Source organism: Ahaetulla prasina, chromosome 2 (genome assembly GCF_028640845.1).
Source record: "Ahaetulla prasina isolate Xishuangbanna chromosome 2, ASM2864084v1, whole genome shotgun sequence".
NCBI classification, from domain to species: domain Eukaryota; kingdom Metazoa; phylum Chordata; class Lepidosauria; order Squamata; family Colubridae; genus Ahaetulla; species Ahaetulla prasina.
Genome location: NC_080540.1, coordinates 278,399,957 through 278,427,626, shown reverse-complemented (window position 1 = coordinate 278,427,626; position 27,670 = coordinate 278,399,957). Strand labels below are relative to the sequence as shown.

Genomic DNA, 27,670 nt, shown 5'->3' with positions numbered 1-27,670 from the left:
TAAAAACAAAAGGTCTGATCCTGAAGTCAATAAACATCATCATTTTTCACAGCAATGTTAAGATCGGCTCTGAAGTCCTATTAAGGAAAGAGAAATTTAGTGCTTCATATTTACATTAAGAACGTCGGTGCTACCTAAACAATCTCTTAAAGGATTCTTTGGGACATTGATCATCCTTATATAGTATAAGTTAAATGGTACTCTCTTTCACAAGCAAAAGAAAAACAGTGCTCAAGAGATGCCTCATATTACACATCCTGTTGCTATTGCCAACATAAAAAGCTTCCAAATTTTCCCCTTAATTACAAGTCCATGCCAGAAGTACTACATATTTCTGGGAAAGCAAAGCAAATTGCCAATTTGGCTGACAGTAACGTTAAAGACACATAAATAGAAAATGGACTTGTTTTCTTATGCACAAACCTTACCAACCCTGTGTTTACAGCCTTTGGCTTTCACTCTTCATTACAAGAAACTTAATCTGCTCTATACTGTATTCTAAAATTGTCCCTTTAATTTGTTTGATCACTTTAAGCTTACATTTTGAGGGGGGGAATACAAGGAGAAAAAGTTAAAACTGCATTGCAACGTCTTAAAATTGTGAGAAATGAATTCAAATGGAATTTACTCTAGGCCAGCGACTGCTGAAAACAAGCCATTCCAGAAAATAATTGGTAACACTGTCACAAAATTTCTCCTTAGTTGTAGGTTTGTTCACTCCTTGATTAGTTTCCATACACTGCTTCTTGTCCTGCCTTCAGCTGCTTTAGAGAATGACCCCCTCTCTTCTCTGTAACAGTCGCTCAAATATTGGAACACTACTAGCATGTCACCCCTACTTCTTCTTTTGTTAGACTGCTGTAGACATTCCCAATTCCAGAAACTGTTCTTCGTATGTTTTAGCCTCCGGTCCCTAATTATGTTTGTTGCTTTTCTCTGTACCTTTTTCTAGTCTCAAATATTTTTTTTCCTATTGTGGTGACAAAACTGGACACAGTATTCCAGATGTGGCCTTACCAAATCTTTATAAACCAGTACTAACACTTCATATGATCTTGATATTTAGCACTGATGATGTTACCACATTTGGGTAATGAAACATCTGCAAGAAAACAACCAAACTCAGAGAGCGTCATAGACCCCCAATCTTGATACTATCCCTTCATTGAATGTTTATGTCCGTCATCCAGATCATGGTTGTCCCAAGGGTGCTTTTTTTCAAGAGACAATTGGGAAAAAAAGCACCTTTGGGTATCCCTTTGTTGATGCAGCCTTGGACTGCATTGGCTTTTTTGGCAGCTGCAGCATGCTGCTGGCTCATATTTAAGCGGCTGTCAACTAGACAAAACCAAAATCAAATGCTAAAAGCAATCCCACACTAAAACATTTCTGTTAAGCACTCTTAAAAATTCTTAAGTTTAGATCACTAAAAATAAATGTTTGGTTTCACACGTTGATAACAGCCATAAATCACAACTTACAAACCAAATTGGCTTGCTTTCTACTGTGCGTTAAAGCAACCCAGACAAACCCTATCACAGTTGTTTAATGCAAAAAAAAGCTGTTGAGGAATGCTGACTTCATAGTTGCCATTTTGCAAGTCAAATATAAAAGCTGATGCTTAGAATACTGCTCTGCCAATGCAAAAAATTGCCACAATATGAGACATTAAGGAATCATTTCCTCTCTTTGGGTTTTTTTAATGGGCAGGATATTCACCATTTGTTTATGGTGTTTAATGGATTCCTCCAGTGAACAAGGGGTTGGACTGGCAGGCGTGGGGTATGATGGCCCTTTTATGACTTGTGGACTTCAACTCCCAGAATCCAGAGGTGAGCCAGCTCCACCTCTGGATTAGAGAAACTACAGACTCTTTCAGACATGCATTCTGTGATTCTATTTTTTTTTTAAATCAAAGAGAATTCACCCTGTTGATAAATGTACAGCTTTAAGAAATAAACTTAGCTAAACTAGTTCCCTAGATGTTGAACAAACAAAATTTGCTCCCAAAGGAAACAAAATAATAATAGTAGGAATAATTTTACCTTTTAATTTTAAAGTTAACCTAGATTTAACATTTTACTCAGCAATTTCTTGCCTGACCACATTCTGTGATTCTATCTTTTTTTAAATCAAAGAAAATTCACTCTGTTGATAAATGTAAAGCTTTAAGAAATAAACTTAGATAAACTGGTTCCCTGGATGTTGAACAAACAAAATTTGCCCCCAAAGAAAACAAAATAATACTAGTAGTAATTTTACCTTTTAATGTTAAAGTTAACCCAGATTTAACATTTTACTCAGCAATTTCTTGTTTGACCAATATATTCTTTATCTTCCATATGGCTTCCTATGTACTGAGATAACTAATCTGTGTCATAGGATTTGTATCCGACAAAGAATTGATAAGAACTCATCATAGCAATGATAGGAAATCAATCTACGATCCCTGGGGCAGAAGGACACTTATGCAAACAAAGACTACCAAGATTGGGGAAGAGAAAAAAGGAGATAGCAGATTGTCCGCATTCCTTGTGCCTGATTTATTTCAGTAACAGATTCATAATTGTGGGGCAATTCTAGACTCTTTTTTCCCTATCTAATAATCCAAGTGGGTCAGAAAGATGAACAAACTGAAGGATTTGGCAATAGGACAAAGAATAACTTTGTCAATAGCTTAAGACACTTCTGCCACCCTGTACTGTATTCCCATCACAACTCCTAAACCCTGAAGATCTTTTCTTGAACCAAAACGTGGGGACAAAACACTTACTAAAATGACTGCTTAGAAAAGAAAAAATTCTGGAGAAAAAAAATCTATGTATGGCCTGCTTGGAAATATTAGTGAGTCTTTCTGAACAGACTCTGATACTTAATTAACTTTACAATTATTAATAATACAATATTTTGGTTCAGCAATTGAATGCATTCAGCTTGCCCAGACTGGTGCTTTTTAGCTGCTGTACTCTATACAAGGAAACTTATATATTCCAGAAAGGCGTTTGTGAACTTTCCCTTATCTCATAACTTCCAGATGCATTAGATCTCAGTTGACAGATATTTAACGAAGTTTGTCTCCCAACAAACGTCTGGTCCAAATGCACTTGGTGGGCAGAAGAATCAAGAGTAAGACTGTACTAAATTCCTGCATATAAATACAGAGTTTCTTTAGAGTGCTATTTCTTCTTCCAAACTTTCTTAACCTTCTGGGAACATTAGATGAGTTTCAAGATGAATTCCAAGATCCTTGATTCAGGCATTGTCTTTTTCAAATCTACCACATTCCTGGCAAACAAGTGTCCCCTAGTTCTTTTGGAGCCGACTTAATCCTGCTTTTGAAAGGTTCTGATATGTTCCAGTAACTGGTTGAAGTACTAGTAATCGCTTTCTAAGAGAATCCGTTTGATGTCGTGTTTAAGGTACCAAACCAAAAATGGGAGATGGTGAATTCTAGTTCTGCCTTAGGTATAAAACCAACCGAGTTATTTTGGACCACTCATTCTCTCTGGACCATAGGAAGGAAGCAATGGCAACCACTTCCAAAACGTTGCCAAGAAAAGTGCAGGATTTATCCAGGCAATCATCAAGAGTCAATACTGACTCATGTGCGTAAATTTTTGCCACAAATGTTTTCCTTTAGAAATAGCAACAAATCAGAATTATAATTAATGCCATATTGAACTTATTACTCAGAGAATTAAGCATGTCTTTTCACTGTACCCAAATTAAATGATCGTATCTGGAGACTGTCATAATTCTAAGGAAGAACTAAAAAAAAAAATCCTAACTATCTGATGAATGAGACATTACCTTAGGAAATATTTCAAAGAAATTAATTTTGAAAAGCCACTCTATAAATTTTGCAAGATTGGACATTTCCAGTGCTTGCAGTTTCTACTGCCAGACAGTTTTTCAATTGCAGCACAGCTAAGTAATTAGTAAGAGTGAAAGTTAATTTTCTTTAGAATCAATTTTCAGATATTAAGCAAAACAGCAGTGAAAATGAGACATTAAAAAGAAAAATTAGAATGGTGGCCTACTTTGAAGAATAAGACGCAAAAAATCATGGCCTAAATTTATCCTCTAAATTGCAATTTGTGCAACATTTATTCGTACTGTAACTATCTTAGATATTACTGAAGGCAAACCCTCAAGGGATGGAATACAATTATAATGAATTTACTCCTCTTTTCTTAACACTCCCAGATGACATTGTCTGGGAGATGGAATCCCAATACAGTTTAACTGCACATAAGATATGCAGACCTTTCACAGTTTATATAAAATATGTTTTAGTTTTTTTTAAGGAATAACAATTTTTGGAAAATCCAAAATTTACATTCTTGATGAGCTTGAGATAAAACTTAGTTTGTAATTCATCAGAATATACAGTATTACATTACTGATTTGCAATTAAGGATTTTTAAACTTGTCTGTGTTTTTAGAATATTGCCAATGGCTGGAAAGCAGCCCAGAGGGTAATGGATAACAGGGAGGCATGAACATTTTATGCACTAAAAATGCTAAACTACTGGACATTGGAAGATTTATTGCCAAAACACTGTACAGATAAAGGCAGCAAAAGTCCTTCAGTTACATCAGTTACAAGCACAGAGTGACAATCCCATTAGAATTTATGTCCAAGATGACACTGTTCAATTTACATTAGCATTTTCCTTTTTTAAAAAAATGATTCCCACCCCCCACCCCCCAAACAATATATTTCCCAATATTGCAAACCACTCTGAGATCCCATGGCTCATCTCCTATAATGAGGTGTTTTGGTTTGTTTGTTTTTTAAAGAGTACAATGGAGGTAGAATTAGCATTCTCAGTTTTGACCATTTCACAGACTACATTGCAAGGACAAAATGGCGGTGGTAATGAAGATCATGTTGTAGGCCAGTTTTTCTGCTCCATAATGAAAAAATCCGATACAAACTTAGCGACGGTTTAAGAGTTCAAGTCTGAATAAGATATATAAAGAAACTTTAAAAGTTATTTGAAGAGAGCCTTCAGAAAAATTTGCTATATTTATTTACTAGATCTATATCCCACTTTCTTCCATGAGCTGAAGAAGCCTTCCTTAGAATTTACTCTTCTTGAACTGAGAAAGACAAACTCTGGTCAAGAATACTCTGAGTAGATACAAACTTGAATTTTCACAATCCTAGTCCAAAACTCTGTTACTGTACATTACACTTTTTTTTCTAAATCAAGTGATCTGTCATAAATGTGGTTCTGCCATATCTGCTTTTCCCTGTTTTCCCCATCTTCTTCTATGTTGTGGTGTTCCTAGCTGTTTCTTTAGAACAGGGGTGTCCAAACTTGGTCCCTTTAAGACTTGTGGACTTCAACTCCCAGAGTTCCTCAGCCAGCTTTGCTGGCTGAGGGACTCTGGGAGTTGAAGTCCACAAGTCTTAAAGGGACCAAGTTTGGACACCCCTGCTTTAGAATGTCTCTCTTATTTCTGGGGAAAAGAAAGATATGGGATTTTCCATTCACAAAAAAAAAAAAGCTTGAAATAAGGAGGCAATTACTTATAAACATGTCACCATATTTGCTGACAAGGTTCATATCTCAGGATAAGTTGTGGTTTGTTGGACTCAGCCTCTTGGGCAGTCCCAGTCACACCAAACAAAGATCTAAGAATATTTAAGTTCATTTTTTAAAATCCAGATATGCATAGGCATACCCACTCACAGAAAATTAGTAATTTCTAAGTAAAGAAAAACTAAAATTCAGCTAAACAAATATTTCTTTTGTGGAAATTTTACAGCAAAGAAAAGGAAACCTCACAACCGAGAAGACTGAGACAGTTGTGGGTTTGTTAATATTGCAATAAAAATATCTCTCTGGCTACTTTAAAGGATTAAGGTAACCGATCTGTTATTTATCCCTGTGAAAAGCCTCATATATAAAGCCCAATTATGGCTTCTGGAATAAACCCACAAACTGACAGAGTTTGCACTTTGTCTTAAGTTCTAGGCTAAGGCTGTTGCAACTTTCAGAACCACTCTGTTGAAATGTGGTTTCCTGTTATTTTAAAATGGGAAAGACTTAAAATATGTAGCGGAGATCCTAAAACAGGATAGCCCAGTTTTAAAAGCCCCACAAAATCCTCTCAGAAACGCAAAAGGGGAAAAATACCATATCAATACCGCTTATTCTTCTAACATTTCATCTCTAACTAATTTGGCCTCTTCCTCATGAAAAATGCCAATGAAAATTGAAAACCTGAACACATTTCTGTATTTCTTTTTATAAAATTTGCCGACCTTGCCACAGGAACTTAGAAGAAATTCAAATTTAATCTGATAACATTGTTGTGATGGCTTGGTTCATGTTATGTTATTCTATACCATAGTTAACACAGATTTGTTCAAAGGAAACAGTACAAATCTCTGTTTTATAGTCTACACTTGGCAAACTGTGAAGTGGTTCTTTCCTATCACCTTATTAAATGCCAGCTATGAACTGAACCAGAATCATAGGTAGATCATTTCAAATTTAGCCTTCCCTGACATAATTCTCTTCAGATGTGTGCTAGATTACAATTCCAAACACCACTAACTAAGAGGAAAAGACTTTTCAAGAGCATGTTGCAGAATACAAGAAAGTTAGCTTTCTAACCGTTTTCATCTGTTTTTTCCTGTTCCCTCCTACTGAGTTATGAAGAGGTGGCTTCTAGTTGTTTTTTTATGGACATATTTCTAGTCCATTGTCCATCCTTCATATGCAGGCAATGTAACTAGTGGGTCAAAAGAAGAGAAAATCCTTTTAAAAAAGACAGAATTAAGAGGCAGGGACAAGGTATCACATCAGCAGAAAGAATGAAATTTTGCCCAAACAAGAAAGCTTATAGTTAGTTCAGAACAGTTACACTGGTATTCCTAATATCTTCATAGGTATGGTTTTCCGGTACTTAGGTGCAGCAACAAATGAAAGCTATTCAGAGATTCTTACTAAATACAAGCTTATTCCAAGGAAACACAGTAGAATTGCATGCCATAGCTCTAAAACAAAGTTTCGAAAGATTCACAATTTCAAAAAGATGTTCAAAGTTGGCATCTAAGTCAAGCCGTCCAGATTTTTATTAAAATGGCAAAAGAAATTAATATTGTGTTCTTAATGGCTAATGTGATTCTTAGGGCATGTTTTCTGTTTGTGAATATTGTCCTGAGCAGCACTTAAAAGCCAACACATATTTTTTTTGCCCTGATTCCTGAATAATAAATGCATCTGTTATAATGACATGGTGTAGAAGAATAAATGCTAATATAGCTCAAAGGCCAAAACAGAGCCACGCTTCCAAAACACATTTTACAACCATAAAAAGATATCAGACTGAAGTTCCATTTGCAAGCAGCTTATGAGCAGTGGATTGAATACTCTGGCAAACTATCCATTTGCCAAGTATGTTACTGAAAGTGCAATTGTGCCCATGCACTTGCTAAAAGTGAATCTCCTTGAATTCTATGAACATCGACTAAAATACGAGCATAAGAATCCAAAAGCCATTTCCACTGCAATTCATCTACAGTCCTGAACAGCCTACGTTGAACCCAGCCAGTGTGTCCTATTCCTATATTAAATATATCCTTGAACATTAATATACAACTGCAAATCAATCAGCTGATAGTCAATTACACACACACACACACACACACACATGTATATCAAACTATCCTAACAGATATCACAATCTCTAGAACTTAAAATATATTATCCACTTAGCTTTTGTTAGCCTCTGCTAACATTGTTGAAGTGTAAAAACTACCACTGAAGAGATATTCGCCTTTATGCATCATTGATCAATTTGGCCATTGCGCGCGTGATAGGCCCATCCACCCGCCTCCCATCTATCATTAGCTCTGTCGTTTTTTTACTTCAGAAATGTTAATCGATGGAGGCTTATATGTTTCTCTAAATCAATACATGTCTAATAATCACAACACGCTAAAGCAAATCGCAACAAACTTGATCGTGTTTTAGCCTATGCAAAGTTGATGCACGGAGAAGTGACAGGGCAAAAGAGGGAAGGAACATGAGCCAAAGATCAAGGGTAAAGTGAATAAAAGGAGGCAGGTGAAGAAAGAGATACTGCGGTCAGAAGTCCGAGAACATTCTCTGCCTTTGTACAGGCCAATGGACAGCCAAGCAATTAAGTTAATGCTATATCATTTCCCCATTGAGACAAAAGAAGCTCTCACTTCCTGGAACTTTATTTCTTCTTCTCCCTCCTGTCTTGTAAATTCTCTCCAATTCCTGGGAAGGGCAACACATTACCTATACTCTGAAATCATTGCATTGCTGACATGTTCAAAGTTACATGGAAATTATTGTTAGGGCAATTGATCCAGACCTTCAAGACGAGAGTCAGTAAACATCACTGTCAACGTTTAGGAGATGTTGCTGATTTTAAACATAATTTAAGGAGAATGTATAGATTTGTGCTTTCAGGAATCTGTAAAAGACTAGGAAATCAATTTAGTTCCCGTAGATGATTCTCATGGTTTCAATTTTAAAGCTGCTTTCAGCTAACTGGGTGTTTCATGACCACAATCTCCCATTCAGAAGACATTATTGCATGTATGTTCTGTCTATTTAAAAAAGAAAGTCTTTAAAAATCTGGAAAATCAGTAGTATTCTGATTCACTGCCAGAGCAAGAGACAATTTAAGCCATGGAGCTAATATTCTACACTGTTCTGTTCTTGTTAAATGCTCCATTTGCACATATTACCACTAAAGATGTTATCTCTGTAATTTAGTGACTGATCCTAGATAATAGAGTTATGTTACGACTGACAGAACAAAGTAAAAAATCTGGAGAAGTGAGAAAGGGACTATATTCATTTACATTTTATCTTAACCTGCAATGCAAGGTTTGTAGATTTGTTTTTACTTTATTGTGAACATCAAGCTTCTCAGGTTTAATTGAATTGAATTAACAATGCAGGGATCATCTAACTCTACAAGAATAAAGGACTATAGTGTACTTCAAACTATAATTAAAACAAACCACAACTTAGTACAATATAGGAAGTGTCTTTTCAATGATAGCTGCTACACCTGGGCCACAAAAATTCAAATGAACACAAAGTAAGAGTTTGTCTACGATACGGCACACCTACAAAACCAGAGTAGAAAAAAATGAAGCATCTACTGAGATAGATAGGTGAATGAACTGGCTTGCCAGCTTAACACAGAAGTCAACTATTATTCTTCATTGTAAATCAGTAATCCACAAAAGTGTTTTTTGCCATGACCTATGCGGAAAGATGAAAGTTCATCCATGCTTCACTAGGACCATGGCATAATCCCTGGCTCTCCACTTCTCTTTCTACTTCTCCTTGCCCCCTTCTATCTCTTAGAAGCTAGAATCATGATGGTAAACCTATGGCATGCATGCCAGAGGTGGCACGCAGCCCCCTCTCTGATGGTACGTGATCCATCACCCCAGTTCAGTTCTACTGTGCATGTGTGCATGCCTCCCGCCAGCCAGCTGCCATGCATTTGCAGGGCTGGGGTCTTTGCAGGGGGGGCGCATGTGAATGCATGAGGTCTGTGTACGCATGCATGAGGTGGGGCGCATGCAGGGGGAGGGGTACACATACAGGGGCACGCACGTGGGCTGCATGCTTGCATTTTGGGGGTTCGGGTACACATGCTTTGGGCACTCGGTCAGGAAAAGGTTAGCCATCACTGACCTAGAATATTATCTAATCAGATGTTTTAACTTCAACTCCCAGAATTCCTATGCAGGATGGCATGAGAAGGCATCAAAAATGAATAACTATGATAGAGACAGTGCTGTCCATCTCACCAAGTGATCTTCAGTTTCTGCTGGAATAGGAAGAGAAGTGGAGAGGTACCATGACTCAGGAATGTGCAACTTCACTTTGGAAGTGAAGTACATATAGTTATTGAACAAGAATCCGCATCATGAATTATACCAAGTTTCAGTTTTAATTATTTCATTTATATATAGCTTGCTCCCAAGTTTCTCCAGTCGTCTTACAAAAATATAATCTCTGGATTCACTTAACAGAAAAAAAAAGTTCCCTAAAATATATCAGTACTGTACAGTACAATATTTTGGCTTGTAGTTTTATGCTATTAGAATATCTCAAATCATACACAAACCTGCAATAGGGCAGGAATAGCCAGTCTTACAACAGCTGAAGGCATCAATGTAAATTGCATCTTATTTGCCAGCACGGCATGGATTTTTTTTTCTGATGTCGTTGATCCATGCTAGCCTTATTTTAGGACTTACATTACAATTCTCAGATGCTTGTTGTTTGATAATAGTGAGAACCTATTCCAATGATTTCCACAATAATCAGCAACTTTGGAAAAATATATTTGTCCCTGCAGTCAAAGGATGTATTTCAATACTGCTAGGGGAAAAAACATGTTTCTCTTACCCACAAGAGAATAGTTTTAAGGGCCAAACCACATGCTTTATAGAACATCAATCTTATTGTTTACTTATGAATGCAGGCTCAAGTCAACAAATGTTTGCTTGAAGCTCACCTATCAGGAACACCTGCAAAGAACAGACCAACATTTCAAACTTGCTGTCATCAGCTTCCCCTTAATGTGCTAATCTTCTAAGAGTCAGAAATTCAATGTTGTTTTTAAGGATTTTGTTATCCGTATCACCTTGGTATAATTACATGTACACCTAAAAAGCCAAATTTTCTGTAGAGATGCTGAAAAGTAACAACAGGTCAACCATAATTATTACTCAAATAAATTGTTGAATAAAATGCTTAAAGGAGCTATGAAATTTGTTTTGGGACTCTGATAGTGTATAATTTAATTCAGCATGTGAACTATGCAAAGAATTCCAGTTTGAGAGAAACTGGCAGAAGACTCCTAAATTTCTGATCAGTTCAGATATTTGTTTCTTTCTATGGTCCAGCTGCATAATGTGTACAAACACACTTTCTAAAAAAAATCAGAAATTTACTAAAGAAAAAGCTCAAAGCTATACTAGCAATTACAATCAACAAGTACATTTCTTCCCTTTGCTTTAATCAGAAACATTAAGTAAAAAATATTTTCAAACACACCTCTCAGTTGGGTGACCTAGAATCCTCCCAAAAGTTAGTTATTTAACTAAACTTGCCATTATCTTCAGCCAACATGGGACAATCAACAAATGGAGAAGAAATAAGGATAAGGAACACTATTTTAGCTCCAAAAAAAAGTCAATAAAAGTTTAGAAGACTTTGCCTGGGGTGTGCTGATAAGAGAGGACAAAGAGAAGTTATCCCAGATGTCTATCTGCAATTCAATAAATCAATCAGTGAGGCAATAGCCTTCCTCACTACTGACATTTCAGCTGGATAAATGATTTAACTTCTTGAAAGAAGAGGTAGGATAAGTTCTGTACATACCCTTTATATCACTAAAGCTTCATAGTCAACCTTCATCTTATTCCCAAACAATTTATCAATTGTTTCATTCAGAAGAGTTTCATTCAGAACAGTATCAAGAGTACAAGCCTGATATCATTGTTCTTAGTTGTTTTTCCCCAACTTCCATTTTTGTAAGAGATAGTGTTCTACTCTAACAAATCTATTGAGAGCATTTCCAAATTAACCCAACAGGATCCGCAACAAGAATTTCAGTTTTTATCCAGATACTGTAAAACATTTTGGAATGCTTTGTCTGTCCTGACAGTAAATGCAGTATGTTTTGGACAATTGCATTGCATTGCTCTGAAAGAGCAGGTTCACAGCATGGGAGTGCTCCTTGATCTTCAGCTGTGTGTGTGTGTGTTTGTCTCTGTGTATATCCTCTAGGAAATTCCTGGAAGGTTGAAACTCAGACAAATCAGCCATCAATAGACATATAGAAATAAACACATGTACACACCATTCAAATGAAACAATAAAAAAGCTAAGAAACATACAGAACAGAAAACATCCTTTCCAATACCCAACAACCTGATAAGCAGGGATTAACACCAGATAAACAAATCAAACAGAGAACAATACTCTAATCAAGAAACTACCATGAAGAAAACCACATCCCCACCAACATTGTCAGGGCAAGTGATGGCAGGGAAAAATAACCCAGCAAACCCCACTCTCTCTAGCACTGATATTATCTAGCTGGGTATTGAAATATCTACAAGCAAACAACTAAGCTCAGGGAGCACCAAGGACTTCACAGTAAAATCCTCAGGTACATATATTCTCTTCTATTGGATTGACATTTTAATTCAAATGTCTAAAATCATTTGAGATTTCCCGACCATTGTTCTATCAGGAAAGCATTATGCTGACAATCCTAGTACAATCCATTATTTATTTGAAACTTTTCTTTTTATTCTGATATTTCTATTAAGACTAGAGTCTTCACATTCACATTTCACATGTGCTGGACAACAAGCCACCAGTGGGAATTCCTGAGTATTGATTAGAAATAATAGAAGATGCAGCCAAGCATGGAAGATGCCACACCGGGAAGACTCTATTTGCAAATGATAATGATAATGCTATCATATCATCATCTGAGCAAGGTAATGCAATGGTTAGAATGAAGTACTGCAGGCTGCTTTTGCTGACTGCCGGCTGACTGCAATTTGGCAGATCGAATTTCACCAGGCTCAAGGTTGACTCAGCCTTCCATCCTTCTGAGGTCAGCAAAATGAGGACCCAGATTGTTGGGGGTAATATGCTGACTCTGTAAATTGCTTAGAGAGAGCTGTAAAGCACTGTAAAGCGGTATATAAGTCTAAATGCTATTGTTATTGCTATTATCCATTATGTCATGTCTGACTCTTGGCGATTTGATGGGCCAGGTTTCTCCACATCCTCTGATCTTGCACTACTTCTTTGAGTTGTCCTATACTCAAATGTGCAAATATGTGCAAGCAGATGTTCCCAACTGATAACTTTCAGGACAGGCATTGTGTATCCTGGCAGATCCACAAGTCATAACTGTGGAAGCAATAAGATATGACTCATTCTGCTACAGCTAAATTAATTGCTATGGCCAAATGAATTGATCTTTAAAGAGAACAATTTTTCTCCATTGTTGGTCTAGTTCCAACCTTGCCTCCTCTTAAGGTGACTTAACAGCTATATCCACACATCATTGTTTGATGATATACATAATTGCTATAGATTCCTTCCTGTTCTTATACTGTATTTTGCTATTCTTTAACTAGGCCAACATCCTTCAGAAGAGGTGTTATAGCCATTTTATCACACTGTTTTTAAACAGATTTAACTAACTCTTACAATAGCAGAAAGACAGAAAATTAAGTAGAACTGGAAATGCAAAATAATAATTATTTAGAGTTATTTCCTTTATTCTGCATTCCTCTACAGAGCTTCTGTGTATCTTTTGTAAGGTAGAGTTGTTCACAGTCAAATCTTCCACATATATCCGGGTTTAGTGTTATTTTAAAAAGCTGACAAAAAAAGCAGGTAAGCCCAATAAAAGGTGTAAATTGCCACTTGTGACGGTGTAAGTGAACAAACTTTTCAAAACTCAATTGCCTAATCTAAATTTTTGGAAAACATAGTCTCTTATTTTAGGGAGTAAGAAAGAAACTTCAAAATGTCTAAGATTTAGTCTTATTAAAAATTATAGCCAAAGAATTATAACATAAAATCAACCAATGAATATAAAAAACACAAAATAAAATGCAAGTGTGTGTGTATTAGATGTGTGCATATATTTATTCCAAATCCAGTGTCAGAAATGTAACCAAGGAGGAATGGTGGCTACCCTGGGGTTTGCAGACAAAGAGAGGCCCAGCTGGGCCTTCAGTCATTAAAACAAACTTGGTTGTGGGCCAGTGTGCACTCGGAGAGGAATCTAAATCTAAATCGCCTAGGCAGCTGGTAGAACTGGGCTGTGAATGAGCATATAAGCAGCAGTGCATGTTTTGTCTAAAAAATTGATTAAAGGAACTTTTGGAAAATAAAACACGTCACATTTTAAAATCAAAAGCAAAGTAACAAAAAAATAGGAGCAGGAAAAATGCAAAGAAAGAAATACAGAAAGATGGGATAGTTAAAGAGGGGTTATAAACCGCAATTTCTGATCTTAACAGCGGTTACAGTTGATATCTTACCCTCTCTAAAATTACAACAAACTTTCCTTTCCTTCTTTCCATAGTCTACCCCACAGGTCAGCAACCTGCAGCTCTGGAGCTGCATGTGGCTCTTTCACTCTCTGCTGCGGCTCCCTGTCACTCAAAATATGCGTCATAACCACCAATGTGCGACACCTGCCGGCACACGATTTATTGAGCTTTTCAACTTCCGGTAGGCCAACCATAGATAAGTCCAAGAAAAGAAAAGTTTCAGAAGAAAACAGAATGCTTAATTCAACTACATATGCTAGTTTTGTGGCCGCTCAAAAAATAGTCAGGCATGGGAAGGGTTTTGTGGCTCCTGGTGTTTTCTTTCCTGTGGGAAGCGGGTCCAAATGGCTTTTTGAGTGTTAAAGGTTGCAGACCCTTGGTCTACCCTTTCTAATCAGCAGTGCATTCTGATGCCAACAAAGTCATGCAGAAAATTCTAACTCTGCTACATCTAATGGTGGTTCAGATTCCTGCAACCAAAATCCGGTAGCAACCTGCCAACACTGTTCCCCCCCCCCCCAAAAAAAACCCCAACAACCCTGAGTCCCTGTGCAGGTGCCACTCATCCCTCAGAATAGCACATGTGCCTAATTTTATTTTTTATTTATTTATTTTTATTAGATTTTTATACCGCCCTTCTCCCAAAGGACTCAGGGCAGTGTACAGCCAGATAATAAAAAACCCACAATATAAACATTAAAACAGAAACTTAAAACCGATCATATTACAAAGATGGCCGAAATTTAAAAATTTAAAACCCTAAAATAATAACCCCAATTAAAATTTAATAAAACTTTTAACCCAGTCCCGCTTGAATAAATAAATGCGTTTTCAGCTCACGGCGAAAAGTCCGAAGATCAGGCACTTGGCGTAAACCAGGGGGAAGTTCATTCCAAAGCGTAGGAGCTCCAACAAAGACATTGTTTGGCGGACGGCACCCTGAGAAGACCCTCTCTGGGTGAGCGTACGGGTCGGTGGGAGGCATAAGGTAACAGCAGGCGGTCCCGTAAGTACCCGGGCCCTAAGCCATGGAGTGCTTTAAAGGTAGTAACCAAGATCTTAAAGCGCACCCGAAAGACCACAGGAAGCCAGTGCAGACTGCGCAGTAATGGTGTTACATGGGAGCAACGAGTGGCTCCCATAATTACCCGCGCAGCTGCATTCTGGACTAGCTGCAGTCTCCGGGTGCACTTCAAGGGCAGCCCCATGTAGAGAGCATTGCAATAATCCAAACGAGAAGCTCCAGACGCTAGAACAGGCCTGCTCTCTCACACCTAGCTCTTTAAATGATGTTGGACTGGGTGACCTCTTCTAAATGTTTGCCTTGGGGCCAAGACAGCTCTACTTCCATCCTGCTAAAATTTATGGCTGCAGATGCTACATTAGATTTCGTAAGTTAGACTTGCCAGGATCCTTACCTAGTGGCAAGTGCCATTCAGCTGAGAATATCTTACTATCAAATAAGGATATGAAAGGATTCCAAATCTGGATCCATCTGTAGATAGTCATCTTCACGATGTATACATTGTACATTAATAGACAATTATATGCCTACCTTATTGCAAATCTATTATTCGGTGTTTAACAAGGAAGTGATAGGAGGAATTTATGAATACTGAAGTGCTACTTCTATTAAAATGGAGGCCCCTGTTAATAAGTTGAGCTATTTTTAAACGAGATGAATAATCACCTACGTGCTGCTTCCCACTGACTTTTGTCATTATTGCAAACTTGGCAACAGAGGAAGATAAAGCACCCTTCCAGGGGAACGCACTGCATTCAGTATTCACATCACTGCATTATTATGCCACTCCTCTACAAAATACTCCCAAAATACCACAGCACTGGCTTTGAAAGGAAAAATTCCCAGGCTCCTCAAGACAAAAGTACTCATTATCATGTTCCCCCTATCCTACAACTAAAGTTTTACCCACAATCCTCAGATTGGCAAAATTGCCCTTCCCTACGGTTATTCACATAAACAAAAAGATAGGCAAGATACAGTATAAGTGGCTTTTGTGGTAAAATGTTTAAAATAAATCACGTGTGGTTAGAAAATATGCATGCTTGTTCCATAGTGGTCAATGCTTTCTTTTTCTTAAAACGCACTACTATATCTTAATTTGGATATCAGTGTTTTCTCCTCTCCCCCATTCCCTAAGTTATTTATAATTCAACTATCAACAGCAGCCAACTTTCTGTCTGCTAGGGAAAAAAAATATGTTATACAATAGGGCTGTAGCTCCATGCTAAAGAGAATTAGGAGAGTGATTCTAGTAAAATAAATTGTACTTTCCGGTAATAGTAACCCCAATAAGAGGCAAACTTTGAGAATTAAAGAACTTTGAGAAAGTAGAGAATTAGATAGGTGACTTCTTTTGAACAGGCTGCAGTTCTAATATTTACTTTGGAATACGCTTCTCCTGAATGTACTTTACACTGGAGCTTCTCATCCTTAGCAACTGTAAGAAGGGTAGACTTCAATTCCCAAAATTCTCCAGCTAACATATAGCCACATCTTAAAGCTAAGGTTGAGAAACGTTGCTTTACACTCCAATTTGTAGGATGTGATTGCACTAAAAGTAAGGCTACCAGATCTGGTCTGAAAAACAAATACAGAAAACCACTAGACAGTAGCTAAGGGAGAGATAGAGCAAACAAGCATTTTGTGGTTGTTTGCTCAAAACCATGGTTTTCTAACGCCAGCAGTTTGGTTCCCATGAGCACTATATGGTTGGTTTTGCCTAGCTTAGCCCAATTCTTTGCAGTTTATTTCCAAATGATGGGTTAATAAAATGATGGATTAGCATGTCATTTAAACCAGATTCATTTTCAATCCAGTATATTGGTCTTTTTCACTACCTCCAGCAGGAAATTCACCACTGGCTATTACCAAGAGCTAAAATATGGCATTCTACTCTACCAGTATTTAAAATTAACTTAAGCATGTGTCCATGCTCATTCTTTTATTTATTTTATTTATTTAATTTTGTCATAACAATATACACAAGCATCACACAAAAAGATTATATAATATATAAACATATATATGGGGAGAAACAAGGAACTATAAGTATATATATATACTTATATATATTCATATATATATATATATATATATATATGAAAAGAACCATAGGACAGGAACGGTAGGCACGTTTGTGCTCTTATGCACACCCCTTAAATAAAATAAAAATAAAATGTGTGTCCAAGCTTATTCTCAAAATGGTCTATTCTCAATTCTTCCATCTTGCAATGATAAATTGCTTCTGTCCCACAATCCAGAGGTGGGTTTCAGCAGGTTCTGACCAGTTCTGGAGAACCAGTAGTGGAAATTTTGGTAGTTTGGAGAACCGGTAAATGCAACCTCTGACTGGCCCCGCCCCCATCTATTCTCTGCCTCCCGAGTCCCAGAAGATTGGGGATTTTGCAGTAACCTTCCCCTGGAGTGGGGAGGGAATGGAGATTTTACAGTATCCTTCCCCTGCCACGCCCACCAAGCCACACCCACAGAACCAATAATTAAAAAAATTGAATCTCACTACTGCCACAATCCCAAGCAAGATCAACAATGATGCTAAAGACTTTGGTCCTGAAGCCATTTCTCAAATCTATAAACTCAAAACTTGGTCCCATTAGATGGGTTCACAGAGTACTCTGAAACAAAACCTTAGCCGTTCACACTTATTCCGGCCCCTTGTGCAATTTAAACTCATGTTTAATTTATGATGTATGTGTGTAAAAAAAAAAAGAGAGACAGAAACACATTAGAGTAATGCAAACACCTTAAGAGTAAGAGTAATCACATTAAGCCACTACAAAAATCAAGTGCTCTGGTAGTTTAGGTACATAGTGAAGACTTTTTTAAGACAAGTATTTCACATTTGAAAGTTACTGTGATATACAGGGTTAAGGAACCAGGCTATTAAATGGGAGACCATGAGTTCTAATCCTACCTTGGGCACAAAGAAACCTTAGGTCAATCCCTTCTTTTTCTTTCAATTTTGGGAAGGATGCAGCGGCAAACTTCTTCTGAAATCTTAGCAAGGAAACTGCAGAGTTTAATAATATCTCTGTAAAAAGTTTCTCTGTAAAAATATATTTATAGCTTTTCTTTTCTTTCTTTCTTTTCTTTTCTTTTTTTTTTTGCAATATTTGAACTCCACGAAAAATGCAAATGGGCAAATATTTTGCGACTTTTATGGATGACCATTTTTTCAAGGGATGTGTTAGCCCTTCAGCAGAGTTCAAACAAGAAGCTCTAACCATATTTATATGCCTTGTGGATGGTGGGGGGGGGGGAGAAACAGATGGTAGCCTGTAAACAGAACTTTTATACCACAGTGCTTTGTGAAGCCGCATAGTCACATTGGAATAGATAAGAACCTTGGAAACAAGTTATGATACATAACATAGAAGTAAAGCAATGGCACAGGGTGCCCTGCTTCAGCAGGGGGTTGGGCTAGAAGATCTCCAAGATCCATACTGTTATGAGATTACATTAACAGAATCTTGCAAGACGAAGTGCAGGTAGTCCTTGCGTTACGACCATAACCGAGCCCACAATTTCTGTTGATAAGTGAAACATTTTTTCAGCGCATTTCCCCCTCCCCATTTTACAACCTTTTTGCCGTTGTTGTTAAGTGAAATACTGCACGGCTGTTAAGTGAGTCGGGCTTCCCCATTGACTTTGCTCATGGGAAGGTTGCAAAAGGTGATCACATGACCCCGGGGTACTGCGACAAGCATAAATAGGAGTCAGTAGCCAAGGGTCTGAATTTTGATCACTGACTTTGACGATGCTGCAATGGCTGTAAGTGTGAAATAGGGCCATAACACACTTTTTTTCCAGTGCCATTGTAACTTTGCATAGTCACTAAATGAACTGTTAAGTTGAAGACTACCTGTATTTATTTCTCCCCTCTTCTTTTATTCTCCAGAAACTGGAGAGGCCCTTTTCTTAAACGCTTCCCATGTGCTGCCCTTCTGTTTCTGTGGACTAGGATATTTTTACATGCTGATTGTCCCGTCTGTGGCTCTCTAAGGTCAATCCCCCATATACCATTACAGCAGTGGTTCTCAACCTTTATAGTGCTGTGACCCCTTTAATACAATTCCCCACAATGTGGCGACCCCTTTAATACAATTCCCCACGATGTGGTGACCCCAACCATAAAATTATTTTCGTTTTGAATTTATCGCACCTGAAGCCGTATTGGCCAGCGATCTGAACTGCTTGCGATTGCCTTGAGGACGGAGGCATTAAAGCGGAGACTCCTCCCCTATTAAGTTTATCCCGCCTGAAGCCAGATTAGGCTAGCGATTGGGAGTAATTGCAGCTGGCTTGAGAGTGAGACATCAGAGCAAAGATTTCTCTCTTTTTTAATTCATCGCGCCTGAAGCTGAATTCGGCTAGCGATCTGAAGAGCCTGCAGCTGGCTTGTGGAGTCAACCATTGGAGCGCGATTCTTCAACTCGCAAGTATACTTCCCATATTTCCGATGGTCTTAGTCGACCCCTGGCAAATTGTCATTCGACCCCCCAATGGGGTCCCGACCCACAGGTTGAGAACCGCTGCATTACAGGATGATAGGCAGGTCTGAAGGAAGAAAAGACTGTGTCCAATTGCAACTGGGTGTAACATTTATCTCCCTTTTCCCATTTGAACGCCTTCCTTCCAACCTCCAAACTCTCACAGAACTTCTGAAACTCTTCGTGATTGCCCATTGCTGAACCGAATCCTTTGACCAAGTCATTGTTACAGTTTCTGTTTAAATTGCATTGTTTTGTCTTCAGTGGAAAGAACAAATGTTAATATTAACTGACAAAGGTGCCTGAATCACAGAGCTGTCAAGGTTGCCCGTTTCAATGTGGATCAAGTTTCATTAGGCAGAGAACCAAATGCAGCATTTCCCAAACTACGCTACCACGCTCCAGATGTGCTGGCCATTTATTCCCAGATGAAACCCAACACATTCCAAAGAACACCAGGATAGATGCAACAGGAAACCTGCAATTTAAAATCCAGTTGGAGCAAATCACTAGGGTTAGGCCTTATTAGAGGGAAAAACAAATGACACCCCGCCCCGCCCCCCAAAAAACACAACAACACCAGGCCATTCTGCAGCCGGTATAAATTGTAAGTTCAATACACTTTATCTCCTTAGCACTAAAAGTATTATTTGCACTGTACAAATTAGTGAGAGAGTTAAAAGGTTCACGGAAAGGTCGCTGGAAGGAAAGAGAATGTGGAATTCATAAAAAAAATATTTTGTTGTGTATTTCTCTGCAAAAAGAACACAGAGTAGTTTTGTACAAAAACAATGGTTAGCAGCAGCTTGACAATGGTGTGCATAGAGGCCATAAGAAGAAATGAAGCTGCCGGACTAATTAACCTTCCAGTACATTCCAATTCTTTTTATATATATATTAATTTTCTATTAAATACATTTCTTAGTGCTTAATAAACATCGTGCTGTCTGGGTATTTAATTTGCTTAATAATACAAAATACATTCTTAATCTCCACCCCTTTTTTCCCAACCATTGGTAAAATAAATTCCACATCTGATAATATTCTACAGCCTCTTTCTGTTTAATTTTCAATGTCAATCTATCCAGTACATTCCAATTTTAGAGAGTGCAAGAGAATATTAAAAATGCCAGCGTGATACACATTATAGAAATCAATAGCCTAAAAGGGAAAATGATTTAAAAACAAAAACAAGAGCTATTCCTTAAAACAATTGGCATTTTGGTCTATACTGTATGCTTTTATAAATTGTCAGGCATATAAAAGTAGTCTTGTATGATCAATGCTGTGTAATTCACCAAATAAGTGTTCTTAAGATTTATACCTAGACGATGACTAAGCAGTGGCACATGCTCTGCAAAAGCTCTCAGGTTTAATCGTCTACTTAAGACTCTACCAGTTAATATGAAAAATAATGAACTAAATAGATGATTGGCTTGCCCAAAATAGTTTGCTACATATGGCGGAACTGCTAAGGGACATATGGATATCTTAGCAAATCTGCAAGCAGCCATTAAACGTGCAAGAGAATACAGAATTTCCTGTACAATTAAAAATCAAAACAAAGCTGAGGAAATGTATGTTTAAAAGTCCCAGAATGTTTAAACAAAGGGTCCAAACAGATATTTTTCTCCTGAAAAATCAATAAGGAACATCAGCCAATATTATTGGAACTTTAGGGTAATGAGGACACCAGACACGATTAAAGGAAAGGATGCAGCATGAGGAATAGATTTTTACCATGCCCTTTAATTTTCTGCTTTGTCCATCCCTCACCAGTGCCTCTTAATGTTTTAGATCTGAATCCATTCCACTTTTCTGCTATATTTTATAATTGTTAGAAGATTGGTACAAATGTGCCTTAAAAAGGAAAGTGTTAATCATTTCCATATACTAAGGAAAAATTATATTAAGAGTCAAGTTTAACATTGAGACAATTTACATTTAAGATCATTCCAACAAATTGTATTAACATCTCTACTGCATTTGTCTTTGCTGAGAAGATAATCAACAATAAGTTGACTTTGTATATAAATATACAAATAGGATGAAGACTATTGCTAACATAGTGTAAGCCGCCCTGAGTCTTCGGAGAAGGGCGGGATATAAATGCAAATTAAAAAAATTAAAAAATTACGACGGTGTTGGTATTTTCAGTGTTGTATTCGGAGACAGAAGTGAGAAGATAGACAGTTAAAAGTATATCAATGCAGATGAAGTTATAGAAAGCATCATTCTGAACAAAAAAAGGGGGGAATCAATAGTGTTTTTTGGGGGGAAAAATCTTCCCAAGGTGGCATATTTTTAGTTTGCCAAACATGCCCTCCCCCCCCAAAAAAAGCTGCAGCTACTTTAAGGAGCTTCCAATAAATGCTACTGGTTCTTATTTTAGTATGTTTTTCCCCCTACCAAATCTATTTTCTAAGCTTCCCAACAGGGCCAGGGATATTGCTAGAAATTAGTCAGTGCTTGAGCTTTTCATTTTTAATTAAAGAAAAACTGTAACTATTATCTTAATTTATTCCAGAATATTGAAAAGAATCATTTTGAATAGGATTCAGATAAGATTTACCAATAATCTTATCTAACATAATCCACTGCTCTGCATATGGAAATCTGATTAAACAGCTCATTAAAGAATCAGAACCCCGAATCTCTCTAGCAAGCAAACAAGAAAGTCATATAAAATCGTCAACATTTTAATTAAAATGTCTTCAGATGATTATAGAAGGACTACATAAATCCTTTCCACCTCTATAGCGTGGCTATGAGATATTTAATTTCAAACATTCATTTGGGAGAGTAGGATACCGTATCCATCAATCAATTCTAGGCAACTGCTTATTTTCTGAGAACAAAGTTTGTTTGTTTTTTAAAAAAAAATTAGGAAATGTTTTTTTTGGTAATTTAGAAAAAATATATTCAAGGTTTTATGTAGCATACACTATGGTTTAAAAAGGTCACAGTGCCAATCCACATTTTCCTAAAGGCAAAGCCGAATGTTCAATCCACCATAAATTTACGAATGTTGCAGGCATTCTCACAAAATAGTTGGCTAAACATGGCCAGCCACAAAATATTCAATCTTAAGCCTTCTAGGATGTTCCTTAGTGCCCCAAGTTACAAAGCTTAATTAGGATCAAGTAAAAAAATAGATTCAATTTTTTTAAAAAGTTTTACAATGTATATAGGCATTGATGTTGTCAGGAATACCTTTCCTTTAATCCAGGTTTTCCCAGGATTGTGCCACAAAGCCACACATGCCCCCCCACCAAAAAAGCTCCTGGTTACTTTAAGGAGCTTCCAATAAATGCTACTGGTTCTTATTTTAGTATGTTTCCCCCCTCTACCAAATCTATTTTCTAAGCATCCCAACAGAGCCCAGGGGCATTGCTAGAAATTAAAGTCAGTTCTTGAATTACCCAGCTTTTCATTTTTTTTTAAATTTTTTTAAAAAATTAAAGCAATCTAAGAGTTGAGTGGAGCAAACAACCTACCAGTAACAAATACCAAGGAAGGTATCCATATGTGTTACAGGACGGAGATTAACTGCTCCGTGTTTTACCAGGTCTGAAATTAAAGTTTTGTGGGAATTACCTTTTCAGTATAAATGTTCCTGCAAATATGGTTCAGCTTTCCAAGTTCCTCTTTCAATTCAGGCTCTGAGGGTCTTCTGTTCTTTAGGAACAAGGAAGACTTTGAAACAGCTTCCTTCTCTGGGCAGTTGTAACCAACTCCTCTTTTTTTTTCACCTGCTTCCAAGCAGCCGCTGAATGGTGTAACTTCAGTGCAAGCTTTTAAAAATTACTGCCAGCTGTGTCACATTATCATTCTAATTAGAGTTGCTGTTGGGCTACTTAAAATTGTTGATTGTCCAAGGCCAAAATGGATCGAGTTCTTTTGCAGCTCTGGTTATATATTTTATAATCCAAAATCAGGTTGCAAATCAAGAAAATGAGAAGACACCCAGGCTAGTTTATGTATGTCAAAGAGAACCTTCTACACTTATTGCAGCTTGATGAATTATTGATCCAGAAGACCATTCTAAAAGTTAACCATTAGTTTATCTTGAAGCCAATTTCAAACAGTGGCTATTTTCATTAAGCCTGGATTTTTTTTTTAAATGCAGAAAACAGGAGTGTACTGTGAGTGCAATCCATTTAAATTCTGCCCTCTACTATGTAATAATAAAGGTAGCCTATTGTGCCTGGGATTTAGCCTCTTATAGGAACCTAGCTGTTTTCTTCTGTAAACCAGTTTACAATCCCAAATGCATGAATTTAGCTAGTTGTAATTTATTCAATAAATCATGGGGAAAGGCTTAGCTCAAAGCACGACTCTAGTCATTCTGACTGTTAACAGCCTTGTCCTATAAATCTTTATTTATATTTATACACACCAGCAAGGTGCATGCAAAGTAAGGATTTATTTTGATGCTGTGATCCGCCAGAATTTTCAACACCTTTAAAAATAACTAAATATATGTTTCTGAGGGGGAGGGGGAAGGAGGGAGGGTGGGAGAGAGAGAGAGAGAGACAAAGACTTTAAAACTATCTGGGAATGCAGTGCCCCAGCTTTTGCTATAGTCAGTGAACACAGACAAATAACTTTCACTACAAATCCTGCCAATATCACGTCAGTCCTCAAAATGGGGGGGGAGGGGGAGCCCAAGTGAAAGGACAAACTAGTCATCTGAGTCACTCTTCCCTTCCTCCCACTTTCTGTAGTGTCACGCAGTCCCACGCTCACCCCACGACCCCCAAAGAGAGAGAGAGAGATGATATAGATATAGATATAGATTTTATAGAGAGAATGATATTGCTATATAGATATATAGATATATATATAGAGAGAGAGATGAGAGAGAGAGAGATGAGATGAATAGATGGCTGGATAGATATAGAATTATAGATAGATAGATAGATAGATAGATAGATAGATAGATAGATAGATAGATAGATAGATAGATAGATAGATAGATAGATAGATAGATAGATATAGACAGACAGACAGACAGACATTGATAGAGAGAGAGACAGAGACAGACAGACAGACAGACCTTCAACCTACATAAGCAACGCAGCCTAGAAAGAAACAATTCCTCTCCGCATTCATCGCCGCGGTTACCTCGAAAGCAAGCAAAATCGGTATCGAAACGCGCCGATTTCATTCGCAACTCCCAACCCCCACCCCCGCTCCCCTCTTCCCCAACTTTTCCCTTCTCCGCTCGAATCTCATTTCCCAAGGGGGACCAAGCGCGTTTACGGAATCCACCACATTCACAGAAATCAGCGGAAATGCTTGTTTTAAAAAAAAAACCAATACAAAAAAAAAAGGAATCTGCGCTAACCGTAAGCCTTTCCCGAGCCTTAGAGAGGTCCCAGACGGCGTGACATTTAGGCGGGGGGGGGGGGAATCGGCCTGAGCTGGCCGGGAGAGCGGGGGACAATATTTGGGATGGCGTGGGAGTTCCTTTCCTCTTCTAAGAAAAGAGGCGCAGATGAGGGGGGGGAGGGCGCTAGGTGGCTGGCGAGAGAAATCTCCCTGGGAACCGAAGACAAAGTTTGACCTCCGGGGTCCCGAAGCCTCAACGAAGGAGGGGGACCGTCTAGATGGCCCCCTTTCTTCCAAAAGCTTTCCCAGGGAACGGGATCCGATTCCGAATCAACGGAATTATCCCACCCAGAGTTTCCCCTTGGAAGCGGTATATAGGATCCTGGATCGCAGGAACGTTTCCAACGGGACCGATTGGGAGCGAACTGCTTCCTCCACATCAAGTTTAATTTACTCCGGTTTAATTTATTCTGGCTTCACTCCGGAGAGGAACCGGTGGAATCTATTGCACGCGAATGGGCTGCCCCACGCGCAAAGAAACAAACCAACAAACCAACCAAAACAGGCGATCCCAGGGTTTCCCCCACCCCAAAATCTCCTGGCCCCTCTTCCCCCTTCTTAAACCAAGACACCCCTCACCTTATAACGCCGCTTCTCCTTTATCCTCCCGCCGTGCTTGTCCATAACGAAGCGCAATGCCAGGCGGGCCGGGCCTCGGCTTTGCTGCGGGTGGCGGGATTACGTAGCCCCGACAGGAAGCCTGGGAAGAAGGGGGGGAGCGGAGGGGGGCGGGAGGCGTGCAAGGGACCGGGAATCCTGTTCCTAAAAGCCAGCTAGCCTGTGGGACTCCACCGTGCCCGCGGGCGGGCTCCGAGAAATTGCACACACACACACACACACACACCCTCCCCCGACTGCTGGATCGCCTTCCAGCGAGGCGCTCCGCGAGAGGCCTGGCAGCTTGGCGAGCAAAGGCGCAGTCAAGAAGAGCCGCGACGACGGCAGCCTATGGAAAGGGGTTGACTTCTGACTACGGCCCCGGGGAGGAGGAGCCGCGAGCCGACAGGCAACAGAAGCCGCTCGGTGGAAAGGCTCGGGAGCGTCCGGAGAAGAGCCCGCCCGGTCCTTTGGCCTGCTGGATTCTTCCAACTCAAAGCTACCCGCGCAGATTTTTACCCCGCCAGGAGTACCTCACCTGCTCCGAAGGGGCTTCCCGAGACAGCTTTCGTCCCCCGCCGGGGCATCGCTCCCGACCTCTTTCTCCAGCTGATCCCTGGTCTGGATGAGGCTGACAGCGCAGCGGGCAGGGACCTGTCAAGCTCGCCAACTGGGGAAGCTCCACCTCTATTCAACGCGAACCTCAAGGATGCTCTGCGAGATCCCCAAAGCTTTTTCATCCTCCAAAAGAGAGGGTCCCTTATCTCCTCGCCTAAGGGGCGCTTGAGAATTTTGATTCGGATTTCTTTTACAGTTTGGGGGCGGGGATGTAACAGAATAACAGAGCTGAAGGGACCTTGGAAGGCTTCTAGTCCAGCCCGCCCTGCTCAGCTCAGGCAGGAAACCCTATATACCATTTCTGACAAACGTATTCTTAAAAACTTCCAGTGTTGGAACATCCACAACTTCTGGAGGCACTGTTCTCGCTGTCAAGAAATTTAGTTCTAGGTTGTTTCTCTCCTTCATTAATTTCCATCCACTGCTTCTTGTCTTGCCTTCAGGAGCTTTGGAGAATAGGTTGACCCAGGGGTGAAATCCAGCAGGTTCTGGAGAATCGGTAGCGGAAATTTTGAGCAGTTTGGAGAACTGGCAAATTCCACCTCTGGCTGGCCCCAAAGTGGAGTGGGAATGGAGATTTTGCAGTATACTTCCCCCAAGAGTGGGGAGGGAATGGGGATTTTGTAGTATCCTTCTCCTGGAGTGGGGTGGGAATGGGGATTTTGCAGTATCCTTCCCCTGCTATGCCCACCAAGCCACACCCACAGAACCGGTAGTAAAAAAAATTTGGATTTCAGCACTGGGTTGACCCCCTCTTTACAGCTTAACAGAGTTGGAAGGGACCTTGTAGTTCATCTAGTCCAAACTCACACACACACCCGTCGCCCAAGCAGGAGACCCTACATCATTTCCGACAAATGGCAGTCCAATCTCTTCTTGAAAGTCTCAAGTGATGAAGCTCCCACAACTTCCAAAGGCAAGCTCTTCTTTGTGGTAGCCTCTTAGATATTAGAACAGTGCTATAGTGTCACCCCTAGTCCTTCCTTTCATTAGACATACCCAATTCTGGCAACCGTTCTTTATATGTTTTAGCCCTAATCATCTTTGTTGCTCTTCTCTATACTTTTTCTAAAGTCTCAATATCTTTTTTATATCGTGGTGACCAAAACTGGATGCAGTATTCCAAGTGTCGTCTTATCAGGGGTTCTGCTACTATATCTTTAGGGAGAGGGAGTCAAGATGGCGGGGGGGGGGAGCTACAATGAACTTGCCTTTTTGAGGTGTGTGTCACCCATGGGCACATGTAAAAAAAAAAAAGAGGGAAAGTTTTGGTTGCACTTTCCTGAACATCAACTTGACTTTTTTTTCCATGGACCTTTCTGTGGTATCTCTCTTCCGATGTCTCCCTGGCTATTCATACTTCCCAATCTGGAAAAGGCCCACATTATTTATTATTTATTTATTATTTAAATT

The 27,670-nt window shown here is 39.0% G+C and overlaps 1 protein-coding gene across 6 annotated transcripts in view; it reads right to left on the bottom strand.

The window, feature by feature from the left end:
* The window catches only part of LIFR (LIF receptor subunit alpha), a 134,577-nt gene extending 108,278 nt beyond the window's left edge, over window positions 1–26,299 (bottom strand). For 3 of the 6 annotated variants that reach the window (XR_009153551.1, XR_009153552.1, XM_058170031.1), the window contains exon 1: window positions 25,622–26,014. The gene's annotated coding sequence lies outside the window, so the exon portion shown is untranslated. Of the gene's footprint in view, window positions 1–6,632; window positions 6,751–23,245; window positions 24,048–25,621; window positions 26,016–26,177 lie in introns of those variants that run through there. The other 3 variants (XM_058170033.1, XM_058170032.1, XM_058170034.1) reach the window with 3 other exon arrangements.
* Between the last annotated feature and the right edge of the window lie 1,371 nt (window positions 26,300–27,670).